This window comes from Pinus tabuliformis, chromosome 1_2 (genome assembly GCF_031772625.1).
Source record: "Pinus tabuliformis cultivar Carrire ecotype Pingquan chromosome 1_2, CPIR1, whole genome shotgun sequence".
Classification (NCBI taxonomy): domain Eukaryota; kingdom Viridiplantae; phylum Streptophyta; class Pinopsida; order Pinales; family Pinaceae; genus Pinus; species Pinus tabuliformis.
Window position 1 is genome coordinate 340,064,926 of NC_142298.1, and position 14,815 is coordinate 340,079,740.

Below are 14,815 nucleotides of genomic sequence, written 5' to 3' on the forward strand. Positions count from 1 at the left end.
GATTTTAGTTCCCTCATCACCATTGATCATTCTAAGTCCATGAAGATTGGAATGTGGCCATGTATCATGGGCGCAATTGGAGGACCAAGTAGAAGAAAGTGGACCCTACAAATTCATTAATGTGAGTTAACAACTATGTCTGTTAGATCTCTACAACGAATTTTATAAGAGATTAGGAGAAAAAATTCGTCTAATGGCTTGGAAGGCCATTAACCACGCCTTTCTTCTCATAGGTAGATGGCTGATTTGGAAAATTGGGAATGGCTCTCGAGTTTTCGTAGGTAATGACTCTTGGATAGGGTGTCATAACTGACATCTTCTCCCTCATGTTCTTATTTAGAGACTTAATAAAGATGGATTCTTCTTTCAAAATCAAGTTATGAGACATCATTGTGTTTCATGACACACACTCTGGCTCCAAAATAGGAACTTAAAGCTAAATCATGACTTTGTGCATGTTTGGGATTTTTCTATCAGACCCCTTCAAATGCTTTTATCTTCCCACTGGATCATGCAGACCAGTTTATATGGTCCCCTATCCTCTCTAGTGGTTATGCTCCAAAAGTTGGATACATTACTTTTGCACAATATTTGATCCCTAAACTAACTCCATGGTGGGGCAAAAAGTTGTGGAAATTGAGTTTCCCTACCAAATAATTCGTACTAGTAAGCTCAATGTTGAAAAACCTAGTGTAAAACCTCCATCAACAACATAAGCAATACATGATGTCAAAAAAATGGAGAAGCAACCAAGGTTCTTAAGCAATGATGTAATGAATGAGGTGGAGAAGCATCCAAATTTATTGAGCGATGATGTAATGAATGAGGTAGTTGAAGTAATATATGTTAGCTATACGAGGAAACATGCAATGTCATCTTCCTCTCATTTTCATGGATATAACATAGTATAACTTCCCTATGTAGAAAACATGGCTTATCATAGGCTTAACTGGGCATATAAAATACCACCTATCACCTTCATTGAAAAATATTGGTGTCTCTGTTCATAAATATCAGTGATTAATTGTAGGAATGGCTATCGTTCTCTATCAAACAAAATAAAGGGCTAAGTAATGAAGATCTTGGTTGACAACAAAACTTATGATTATTAACTTCACATTAAAATTCACTTCATCTCCGCCACCTTCAAGGAAATATTTGTTATCCATGACCATATTGATGTTGTGACTTGGTCCTCGAAAAACATTCAGCATATCTGATTCATGGAAACCTTCAAGTCAGACAGTATATGCCATGCTAACCTACAAGAGATTGGTATGAGGCACACTAAGGTTTGAGTTTGCCCTCATGAAAGCATAGAAGTGGTTTATAACCAATTTCTTAAGAAACCATGAATTCTTTCTAGCCTTGACATCTACGTGACCAACAAGATATACAACTCCTGATTCTTTAGCTTCGCGCAGATATGAAAGATCATACTCAAGACTTGGATCTTCATCTGCAGACATAACACTTTTGGGTAGTCCTAATGATGTGCTAGCTCCAGATAGACACCTTGATGGGGCACAATATTGTGTGTGTCTCTGGTCTACCATCAGGGGTGTCCTAAGGGAGTCAGTGAAACCATTTGAAGGTCCTACTCCTTTAGAATCGACTGATTCATCGTCCGAGTCTACATTGATACTCTCATTCTCAAGGGCAAGTTCTAAAGCCTCCTTTCGAAGAAACTTATCAAGGCTTTCAATAAGTAATTGTTCAAAGGCCTCATAATGTTCCTTGCGAATGTCTTTGTACCCATATCTAGCCACACATCGAAACATGTTATAGTCCCTTGGACAAATTCTCCTAAAGAGAAAAATCTCATCTTGTGGCACAATAGGAATTGGTACATACTTTATACAAACAAATACGATGATCGAATGTATTGCTGGAAGGCTTGTTAAAAACTGCCCAAAAACTGCAGGTACTCCACGAACAAGTTCACTATAAACTAACCCAATTCCTGGGACTCAGAGTGTCCCAAGTTTGGATCCTAATTCTAACATCAAATCCATTGACACCTTTTTCCTCACTTCACTTTGATACTTTAGAACACTTCCATAGTTCCAAATGTACATCACAAGAAGGAAGGAGGTGGGAAAAAAACATTGGAAGCCAACCATTTTCCCCCACTTTCATCAAAACTGCAGAAAAATAAGTCAGTTCAATTGATCCAAATAGAACAGGAAAGCCAATCGCAAGGAATATATTTTTTGCCCATATAAGAACCATGACAAGAGTCACTAGGCTTGTAGTCACCATCATCATCCCTACCTCTGCAATGCGATATGCATTTGATATCTCGGTGGTGCTCCTAAAACAAGCACATACCAAGACACACATTATCATTAGGAACCAGTTGATGATAAGAATGTAAATCTGACCCATGAACCGTCAGGATGTGTGAATAATTTTCAATCTGGGAAAGAATCCTAGGGCCATGGACATTTTAATACATGAAAATTTTGTCGAGATCATTGCCTGGCTTGCAATCACAGCAACAACAGTAGCTATCACGAAGACTGGCCAGAAAAGACCATTTGGAATTGAAGCATAGAATACCTTCTCCACCACAAAGGGATGCTTCATAAGATATGCAACTTGACCCATGTAAGCCAATAGTAGGCATGGGAATACTACACATGTGAAGCTATATGTATGAATCTTACTGAGAAGTGACCCAAATCAACAAACATAGCTTCAGCTCTTGTTATGCACAACACGCAACCTCCTCGGGACATCCATGCTTTGATGGTGTTCCTATTGAAAAAATAATAGATATAAACCAGATTGAATGCCCTTAAAACTGTCATGTCATGTGAAATAATATTGTAAAGTCCAATAGAACCAAGATAGAAAAACCATATCATGAGTGCCGGAGCAAATGTCATGCCTAATTTTCTTGTACCAAAATGTTGTATGCTGTGTTAGAGTCGGTCTAGTAGCCCTCCACCAGAGATCAAAGCTCTTTGCATTCCATGATTAGGTGTCCCATCAGTGTGATCATGTTGCATTCCATTAGGCATGCCATAACTCTGGTAGAGGAGTTTGTGTCTTTTATTCCCCTCTTGTTTGGCACTACTGGTTCAGGTTTGCTTAAGTAAATAAAATCTTCAAAGGGTCATTCATCTTGTTTTAACTTTCGAGGTCTTAGGTCTAGGGTTGAGTCAATTTTTGTCTCGAGAGGTCATAAAGTACCAGCAGGCCAGAGGGATTTCCTTCATAAAGCATCATTTCAATAATTCTCACTATTGTACAACTAAATTTTCACCTTGTTTTCAAAACTCTGTTTTTGAAAAACAAAGGTCATTATCTCGTTTTTGTAAAAATTGTCAAAATTTCAAATTCTCCAAATGTTGAAGCGCAGCCTTGGTCTCCTTTGCCAAAGCATCTTAGAAGCTATCCCTGCAAAAATTTTCAGAAGAAATCATCATTTCAACCAATTTTTTTTCAAAGAAAGGAAACCAGAAGTCAGAGCCAATTAATTCAAAAAGTGTCAACACTCAAACATTATAAAGTGGGTTTTGGGCAAATAAAAATCAAAAGGGAGCCTATAAAAGCACATCACTCTTCATTAGCAACTCATTTGCCTCTCACAAGCCAAGTGAATCCTTGCAAAGGCGATTTCAAGAGTCATTGAGCAAATTGGGCAGTTTCAGGGGCGCGCTACGCATCAGGGTGGGCGCGCTATGCATCAGCGCGATTTTCTCAGTGTAATTTTGTTCAGGCGCTACGCATCAGAGGGGCGCTACACGTTGGGCAAGGTGCGCTACGCGTTAGGTTTTTCGCCCAATAAACTGCCAGCAAGCTACCAAATCCTCTTTTCTCTCAAGCAAATTTCAGGTAGGCCTCTCCTCCATGGCTAGTTTTGGTTTTGCAAGATGAATGAGAAATTAATATGTTAAAATGCCATGAAAATGAGAAGTCAAAACCCTACGTTGTTGTGGAAGATTTAAAGACTTAATGGTGCTAGGGTTTCAAAATATTTTGCTGTCCAAGGTTGCCCATTTTTGATCCCTCTTTTCCCTCATCTTCATCAACATTCTCCTTCAAATTTTCCCATAAAATTTTATAATCTTCCTCTCTAAAATCCTTAAAACCTACTAAATTCCCAAACCCTACTTCCACCTTAAAGTCCCACAATATTATGATTTCCCATGTTGCCTTCCCTAAATTCCTTGTTTTTGTTTATTGTCCCTAATTCCCTCATGTTCCCCTATCCCTAACAATCCCCTTGTATTTATGTCCCCTTGGTGACAGCATTTGAAAAAGTCAAACAACAGTTAATTGGGTGCAAAGTCAGCAATACATTTCAGCCATCTTGCCTTCAAAACCATGTCAAAAACCGAATCAGATTATGAGCAGAGTTATGACAGTGATTCAACACCGGAGGTAGAAGTGCCAAGGAGGCATCACAAGGGTGGTAAAGGTGGTCGGCATGTCAGGGAGGAGCCCACTTCTTTGGCTCATTTGCAAGCTTGTCCACTTGCAATGACATGTTTTCAGTATCAATCATGCTTTGGATATTGTGAGCGGATCTCACAAATTCAACATCACAGAGAACTAGTCCGCTCGTTTGTCCTACATTTACACAATGGTCATGTGAACCTTACAGGAGTGGATTTCACCCTATCACCCGAAATTGTTGCTCAAGCCACCGGGATACCAAATGTTGGGGAGGAGTGGAACAAGCGCCAACAGCTAGACAGATTTCATTATCAACCATATATCAAACTCGGGTGTATGAGACACCTAACTGCTGTTTTTCCCTTCAGATTCCTAAGGGATGAGTATGCACCCTTGATGAGGCTCATTATGCGTTATTTCACTTGTGAGGGTAGATTTTCACATTTATATTCGTACCATATCCGTTTGTTGATGCATTTCACTCGGGTACGAATGATGAACATCCCATTTTTCATGTGCCGAAATATAGAGAGGATGGTGCCCTTAGTGCAAAGGAAGAACCCCGCACAGCAACACAAGAGTATATATCATTATGCACTGATCGAGATCATAGTGATGCATCAGTTGGCACGGCAGGGTATTGCTTGGGAGGATTTCATCTCTCGCGACTTCTTCACGGTGCCACAGCCACCCCCTGAGATTGTCCATGATGAGGGAGGGCCTTCACATCAGTTTCACATTCCAGAGCCCGAGCATGTCAGCACTCCAGCATGTGTTACATATCAGAGAGGCCACAGGGCCTTATTTGCATCTGCACAGCGAGTATTATCTCCACACCAGGTGGAAGGGGTCTCGCCTTCTTCATCAGCATAGCGAGTTTTATCTCCACATCAGGTGTAAGGGGCCTCGCTTTCGACAACAGCACAGGTACAGTAGAGAGGCAAGCAGCCCATGATTGATGAGGGACCATCAGGTGATCCGGACATAGACATCATTGACCTTGACATCAGTTCTCCTAGCTCGGAGCTAAAGGAGATCATTCAGCACAAAAGGCTGAAAATCACTTGTTGTAGCAGAAGTTGGAAATGGAAAATTGGACAATCAACTACTTAGAGCAGCACAACAAATAGTTAGAGGATGAACACACTCTTGATGAGTTGCGGAGGATCTGAGAAGACCGGAACTTGGCTCGCAAGAGACCCGGTGATTTGACACCTATTGAGCAAGGGTCTATGCTCATTCAGGTGAACACTCATTTAGAGAAGTTGCTAGCCAAGGCAAACAGGGACAAAGATATGCTCCGCCACATGAAGAATCATTATTGGGCCCACATGCATGTGTGCAAAGCGAAAATGAAGGTACTCAAAGGACGATTGGCCAAGGCACTAAAACGGAGGAAAAGGCCCGATCCACTTCAGATTTTGGTTGAAGCCTCCTTGAAGGAGCATGGCGCTCAATGATACACCCCTAGCTCAAAATTCAGAAAATTTGGAGCAATTTTGGTCAATTTTGAATTTTTTTTTGCTAAAAACAGGTTTTTGCTCTCAATGCGTAGCGCGCTGCGCGCTACCCTGAAGATGGGGAGGTCCATTTCACAAAAACTCTGCATTTTTGGATTTTTCATGACAAATTACACTTTCTCAGCCACTGCCAAGACATTTCATTGAGGTTTGGGCCCCCAAAAGGTCAAAAAACAAGCAAAAAATGACCTTCTGCCACTTTTTGGACACACAGGAAGCAGTCTTGGGAGATTGCATTTTTGGAGGGGAAAATGGGCACCAAATTGAGAAATTCCACTTGGGATGGAGAGTAGACATCCATACATTTCCAAAAAGCCCACTTGAGCCTCATTTGGATGCCAGAAAGTGCCCCAAAAGTGGTTTCAAAGGCGCGCTACACGTTGAGAAATGGCGCGCCACGCATCAGGGAAATTTGCCAGTTTTTCATCTACAGCTCAAGACAACGCAACTTTTGACTAGTTTTTAATTTTCATGGGATTTTTCACCCTCTTTGATGTAACTAATGTATTTTCATGATGACATGACACTTTTTTACCTATTCTAGAAGATTCATTCATAAAATAGAAAAAAATTAATGAATGAATTGGTTTCCTAACTTATAGAGGCAAGTTGTTTTGATTGCCTAGATTGTAGTGCTCAGTTTAGAATTGGTTGAAACAGCTCCTAGGATGATGAGCTCGACCCCTAGAGGCAAGGGAATGTGTTAGCTTGCCTATATTATGTATTTTCTTAGTCATTTTCATGGTTGGACTCTTGAGGGATAAGCTTAGACTGTATTACTCTTTGTATCTCTGCAATTTTGGAAAAGGAAAGACCAGGGTTTTGCAGCACTATTTGGGATTCCTGTGGTGATTTGTGTTGATGGTGTGTTTCTCTCATGTGCTTGTAAGTTTGTTATGTGTATCATTTTCCTACTCTTCTCTTCTGAAAATTAAGTAAATGAAGTGTTAAGGTAGAATTCATGGTTTCTATGCTTTGCCTTTAAGTTTGCTTAATATCTATGTTTTCATCTGTTTAAGGAGAACTCCTGATGGTTTCTTGCTCTCCTTAGCTCCTCACCAGTCATACCTATCCATTCAATTCCTTCAAAGGCATCAAGACAATCTCCTACCTTGCCCCAAAAAGACCTCTGCAAAAACTGTGTCTCATCCCCGCACCCAAAATTGTCGTGCTCAGTTTTCCAACAAAACCCTAAAAATTTGAAATCAAACTTTCCCTATCAGTTTACTAGCCTAAAATCAGTGTTCTTTATTGGTCATCTCAGCCCTTTGAAGACCTTTTGCCGAGATAGACCCGGAGAGAGCCCTCTCCTGTCCTCATAGGGCTAGCTACGAGGCTAAGTGGTTTGATGTTGCCTTGGATTTTGCCTTCTTCAACCTGAGGCCAAATTCGAGCGCTAACATGCTGAACAAGATCACCAGGAATATGATTGAGACAATGACCACTGTGTCTTTCGTAAAGCTATATATTTCATCTTGCACGCCACTCATTGTAGACATGACTGATATTGCAGGTGTAAGTATGCCATCCCCAATTACCATGGAAGTACCCATGAGAACCAAAAGTAGCAGTAGGGTCTTCAATTTTGTACTTATCTGAAGGATTTCTTTGATTCTTAATGATCTTTCTAGTTCCGGGGTGGGAAACTTGAACTTGAAACTAGAAATTTTTTCGTCCGATGGTTATTGGTTGGGGAGAAGATTGACCTTTGCATATCTGCAAATCAAAGAGTACAAGGAAAATGTCCCCCCTTCACCATTGTTCATTGGCTTTGAGCACAATGAACACATATTTAGCCAAAGGGATGAGGGCTATTGTGTACGTCACTAAAGATAATGCACCCAAAACATCTTCATCTTCTTTGATACGAGCTTGGATGAATACACTGGTGAAAACATACAAGGGTTTGGTACCCACATCACCATAGACCACTCCAAGTGTTTGGAATGCCAAGCCGAGCGTCCGTCCTAATGAAAGGTCCTTGTCATGGCCCTTGTGAACACCAGGCACCTCAATGGCATCCACATCAAAGGAATCCACTCTCTTGGTCTTCCGAATGATCCTACGCCTCATTTTGTGTCTAGCCTGATCATCGTCAACAAACCACCTTGGGGATTCCCCTTCCATTTTATTGCCATCAACCCACCTGGACTCTGATGACAACAAAAACAGTGAGCCCTCACTGATCCCATCCCTATCTTGCTCATCCATCCCAAACATTGATATGATAATGGGGTTGACAATGACAAGAACGATATGCAAAAGAGAAATTAATAAAAACATAGGAGAATCCCCACAACTTTTTATAAAAAAAACACAAGTTTATCATCCAAAGAAGCAATTTCTGCATTCAAAGATCACAATCCAGCAAAAGCAGGAGCTCAATCTCATAATTTTATCATCCACGAAAACAACTCCTGCATTCAAATACCACAACCCAGCAAAAGAAAGAGCTCAATCTCTTCGACCCATATCGTAACAATTTATCCAACATCCAGATTTCCATTGAAATCCTGAAAATCCTTATACCCAAATGATTTTTTCCAATGGTTTCTATGAATATGTTACCATCCTTCGATCAGAGCGGTTTTCCCATTCTTCCATCAAAAAAATTCTCTGAGGTCACGTTAATACCAATACAATTATACAGAGTGATAACGAGTAGTTATGAAACAAAATCGACACACTTGAATCTTAGCAGGAGCAATATATGTTATAAAGATGATAAGCTTGTGGAAGATGTTCATTGTAGTTTTGTTGGATTATTGAATATTATATCATAAATAGTTTAAATTGATTTAGGTGATAATGGCTTCATCATAGACCATGTTAAAACATTAATGCTAAATCATAGATAAAAGTTTAGCCCTTTTTATATAACATTAATTGTGTTAATTGTGTAACAATTTACAAGTTAAAGTGTTACTTGTTTATCTATTTATAAATTAATAAAATATAAGTGATGGCTTTAGAGACTAGGAAATATCTGCAAAGAAATTAGCCATTCCTCTTGGAGTGTTTTTATTTTTTTTTCTAGTTAAATTACGAATACAAAATCTAAAAGTATATAACATTTGCATTAGTAATTTTTCCCACAAATTTTGTCAATCATATAACATTTGTTTTATGTTTTTCTCTCACATATTTTGTTAATCTTTTCATTTATATTCTCTACATTTAGTTTTTTTTCTAACATTTTTTTCAATACTCTAATTTATGTTCTCTCCATGTGATTTTTTCTCACTAGTTAACAAACATGGTATTAAAAACTCACAATGATGGGATAGTGTGTGCTACCATATCTCAAACTATTCCCTCGCCTTTTAGATTTAAACACTCTTAAAATTATCATTTTGAAATTTCCTATAAATATGAACCTTTTTTAACTATATGAATAAACCATTAACATGTTATGAATAAGATTATATATGAAATAAAATTTCTTAATTTTTTTTTTTATTATGCAAAGCCAAATTATGTTGAATTGTCAAAATTAGACTTTAAAATTGTTAAGATTTTTTTTTAAAGCTAACCTCTCCCAACCCAAAACATCACTTAAATCAATCTCCTATATCATAAAATATGTTGGGCGCGGGATCCCCCAAGGGAAGTTTTGGGGCTTAAAGCCCATATTTTGACTAAATCCAATGTAAAGACTCTGCGTTTTGTGGGTGCGGAGTGCGAACTTGTAAATGAGTCATAGGGTTGTCCGCCCTCATTTTTGTAATATAATGTCGGCTTTAGAGATCTACCCATGGTCCGCGAGACCATGGGATTGTATAAATAGAGCGAGGCTCTAAGTTGTAAGTGAGCAATAGAAATAGAAAGAAAAATGATGAAGAATTGAGTCTTGTCTGAAGTGTAGAGTCGAGTTTTTGGGTCATAGAGTAGGGGAAGGCTCTGCAGCTGAGTGCGTAGAGGCCTAGTAGTCTGTAGCTGAGTGCGCAGGGCAGGATGAGTCTGTAACTAATTGAAGTATTAATAAAGAGAAGTTTTATACCATCCCTGTGTGTTTATTCATTGTTTTCTGCATTGAATGTATTGGGTATAAATTACATTCCTACTATTTATATGATGTGCGAACATATATGATTGTGTTGATTAAGTGAATATAAGATGAAGTATCTGCTTATGTGAAATTAACTAATAGTTATAAGAAGATAAGTAAGATCTGTGGTGTAACTTGGGGAAATAGCGCAGATCGTTGCCTTAGCAACGCGAAAGCTCCTCAGCCCCTGGTTAGGGCTGCGCGAAGGCGATTATCACAGATCGCGAAGGCCTTGTTGGTCAGGGCAGTGCACAAAGTGACCTACACAAATCCATTCACAGTTGGACTAAATCGACCCCTCAGACATCTCTAGCATGCGGAAACTTGGTTCCAACATACCCCCATACTGCTTCGAGTGAGACCTCAGTCCGCTTTGTGCGGGTTGTTGCCAAAAGGGCCAGTAGTGTAGGGATTTGTTTGGCTAATTAACTCCGAACCTGGGTTAGGCCCCCTCAAGCCAAAAAATGGTTTCGTTGCTAGGATCGGAATCTGCATAGAGATGTATGATGTCGTATCATTGGAATCCAACTAAGAAGGAAATTCAAGGTTGGTTAGATAGGAGGATTCACGAGTTTGTGGCACAAGAGAACAAGAATCCGCGACTGAAAAAATAAGAGTGGTTATATTGCTACCTGTACACAGAAATCCATGAGATATTTTTCGCATCTTTCCCTACTGAGTTGTACAAGTGGATCACGAAGCTAGAAAATAGCGAAGGAAGGTGGAAGCTCGATGGTCCTATTGTGTGGACCCCAGAGTTGGTGCGCAAATTGGAAGCATTGTAGGATAAGATCGCGCACGTTGTTGATCACTGGCTCGATCAAATTATAGGAGGATTCATTACTGAATTCGCGGTAGATACTTCAGTCAGCGATAGCGAGACAGAGTGATGCTTTCTCAAAACACTGCGAGGTAAGTACATAAAGTCTCTAAATACTTGGATTAAAATGCTACTGTTTGAAAAGAGGGTTATGCAATTACCTTGATGTTCGGAGTTACACGAAGCGGAAAAACCTACAGAAATGAAGTAAGGGACCAGAGAATAGCCCTTGATTTCACCTCCGCGAGGGGACGAGGAAGAGCTCGCGAAGGTCTCTCTGCGAAGTAAGATCCATCTGATAAGGCAAAGAATTCCGTGCATACCACCGCCACCAACTTCACCGCCTTCACCTCCATCTTCACCCGTACCACCTCCGCCACCACCACGAGTCAATATGGCAAGCACGATAAAGTTGCCTGTGTTCAAGGGAGTAGGAAATGAGGATCCGAACCAATTTTGGTTCGTCATAAAAGTCGTATGGGAAGCGCAAGGAGTTACAGATGACAATATAAAGAAAGCGACACTGGTTAGTGCGTTGCAGGATCGCGCGCTAACCTGGTATATTAAGCACTCCAATGATAATCCAAATGCGGGAATCGCGGATATCCAAGTAGTGCTAAACAGGGAATTTAGTAGGCCAAAGTCAGAAGCGCGGTCGATCATTGGATTCAAAGAAATCACAATGCTACCAGGTGAGACTCCTTGGGAGTTGGATTAGAGGTTGAAGTCTACAATTCACGAAGCTAATATGAATCTGACGAATGGACAACATCACGAATGGTTTGTAGCATTGTTAACACCACATTTAAGGAGTGCGCTATCACAGCAGAAGTTAACGACTTAGGCAGAGGCCTTAGATATCGCGATGACGCTGCATGAGACCCCGATGCAGGATCCTAACTTGGGAGTTCAGCAAATCCACGTGCAGTTGAAAAACTTATGCCTTGAGATGCAGAGTCTGAAACATGACATGACATCTTGCTCGGAAGTGCGAAGAGGTATGGTGAGTAAACTGCAAGGGCCAGAGTCATGATAAGGACCATTTCCCAATGTTTGCAAATAAACTTGCGGGAGGAGGACCGATGCCATTAAGACATAAGGCACAAGCAGGAATTGGCGCAGTGCCTGCTTTGTGGTGCGCTATTTGTCAAATAAGAGGAAAACACGCTACAGACAACTGCCATTTGTTACAAAAGTATACTCAAAATTCGCAACAATTGTTTTGTAATTTTTGTAGGTCGATGGGACATGATGAGCGCACTTGTAGGAGTTATGAGTTGATGATGGATAGAACTCCCACCTACAGGGTTTAGGTCGAAACGCGACCCCTAGACCAAAACGTAGGAGTGGCGCGAACAGGATTTCAGGGGTGTGGACGAGGCCGAGGTGTAAGACCTAGAAGAGGTCGCGGACAACTGATATGTTACGATTGCGGAGGGCCAAGACATTATGCCCGTGATTGTACGAACCCAACGTGTCCATCATGTCTGTACTGTACCTTGTTTGATCATGAGATAGAAGATTGTCCTATGTTGATAGCTAGGATACACGACAAGGGAGCACTACCACCTCCCCCGATTCAAAACCTGCAGATGATGAAGTTTGAGCCGCACGAGGAAGATCCAAATGTGAACATTGTGCTCTAAATTGGAATTGTGACGGGAGATGATAAAGGCAAACAACTCGAAGATAGTACTTGGGTTCGCAAGGCTCTGACGAAAGAAGTAGAGTTTGATTTGGAGCGCGCTAAGGAAACCTTCATGGAAGCTAAGAAGAACTTCGCTGATGCCTCCACTTCAGGAAGAAAAGATAGACCAGAGTCGGAAATGGACCCATCTATGCTTACGACGTTCCTAGAAACATGCATGAAGCTATTGCGCGATAGTAAGGTTGTAAAGGGACTACAAGAACTCATTAACATATGCACTGGGAATGCACCGGGAGAACCGCACGTAGTCTGGAAGATTGGAAAGCATAAGACAAGGACGGGAAGAGAAATGAGGTTAACCACGCAGATTGGAGAATATGAGATGGACCAAGTAATTATGGATTTAGGATCGGACGCAAATTTTCTACCGAAGCAGACATGGGAGCGCATGGGGAGGCATATGTTGCAATGGTCTCTTATTCAGCTGCGAATGGCGAATTGGTAGAATATAATACCTATGGGGTGATTGCAGGGAATCACTATGGATATTGAGGGAGCGATTGCGCTAGCAGACTTTGAAGTAATAGATATTTTTGATGACAACAATCCCTACCCTGCGCTCTTAGGAATTGATTGGGCCACTGACATGAACGGGGTGATTAATCTGAAGAAGCGCAAGATGATTTTTGAAAAGAAGTCTCTGCACGTAGTTATACCTTTGGATCCTGTGGAAGGATCGTGCTATACAGAGCTGGTGCGCGATTATGAAAGTGATGATGATTTGGACTGCATCTATAAAATAACCGTACGAGAGAAAGATTGGGTAAATCCCACCGGGACGGACGGATCTCCTGGGAGTGCGAAAGCACCTGTACGTCAGATTCTGATGAGATAGAGCGATGGCAGAACCGATTACACGAGGTAACCATGCTGAATTGTAATATGATGACAAGATTGTTGCGTTGCGTATCAACATAAGTGAGGGATCTACCTACTTATGATGGGTTAAGTGAGGTAGATACTTTCCTAGATAAGTTTGAAAGGGAGGTGTCGGAAAAGCAATGGTTCTAGGCCTTGAATTACGTATTGCGCGCTATGCCCGCGAGGTGGTGGGGTACGCACAAAGGGAGCTTTGAGGACTGGTGAGAATGTAGAAGGATGATGCGCACACAGTTTGGGAAGCCTAAGATGCGACTAACAGACAAGTATGATGGACGGGATGATCCACGCGCACATCTGACCAAGTGGATGAAGGTTTATGGAGAGAAGCCACAACCTGAGTGGGTGCACCTGTTCTGTCATACGCTAGATGTTATACCCATGAATTGGTATATAGAGACAGAGCTTTGCCATGGGACAAGTGAATGGGATATCCTGCGCAAAGGGTTCATGATGACCTTCATTTTTGAGGATAGATGGTGGGACAACATTGATGAAGCGTTACAAGAGGTAAAATCAACTATCTTTAGGATACCAGAGGAGTCGGTAGAATCGATTCAGCCTGAATGGGCTACTCAGCTGAGTTGCACGCTGGAATGTTATAATGTAATTGCTGAAGAAGAAAGACGACGATCCGCGGAAAATTAACATTCCAGAGACGGAAGGCCACCGTGAGGTTCAGGGACCACAGATTGAGAACCCTGACATAACCGCGCCGGTGAAGACTAAGCAGGTGAACATTGGTACGGAGGCCGAACCTAAGTTTGCAACGCTCAGCAACTACTAGGACGACGCGACGGTGGATAAGGTCGCTGAGTTACTCAGCAAGTACCAGGACTCATTCCTGACCAAGTTTACAGAGTTAAAGGGAATCATCGGAGATTTAGGAATGATGAGGATCACGTTAAAACCCGACGCGAAGCTAGTTAAGCAGAGGCCTTACCGCTTAAATCCAAAATACAAGGAGAAGTGTTGAAATGTGGCAACAAGAATATTCCAATTTAATTTGTCCTTGAATTAAATTGTGAATTAAAATTGAATTTAGTCTTAACAGATACTTGGAAATAATTAATTAAGTTACTTTGACTTAATTAGTTGGAGAAATTCAAGTTAGAAGTCTTTCTGAAGTCATGCAAGAGTTATCCCTTAAATTAAGGAGATAACACTGAGTTATATTTGAGTTGTAATTATTTAACTTAGTTTATTGAGTTAAGTCCAGTTACATTAGTTCCAAACTGTTTGAGGACTAATAGAGAGTTAATAGTTAGTTGATGCATGCATGCACTCAAGTGTACTCTAGTTAACTGAAGATTGCCTCATCTGAAACTCATGCATGTCTATTATGAGAAAATTGAGATTAAAGACAAGGATAGTGTACTATCAGTTGCATGTGTTTTCTTATAAAGAAAACTCATGCATGTAGTCAAGGTATC

At 40.7% G+C, this 14,815-nt stretch overlaps 1 pseudogene; it reads right to left on the reverse strand.

The window, feature by feature from the left end:
* Positions 1 to 1,262: 1,262 nt before the first annotated feature.
* Positions 1,263 to 8,138, reverse strand: LOC149205768 (putative potassium transporter 12; annotated as a pseudogene).
* Between the last annotated feature and the right edge of the window lie 6,677 nt (positions 8,139 to 14,815).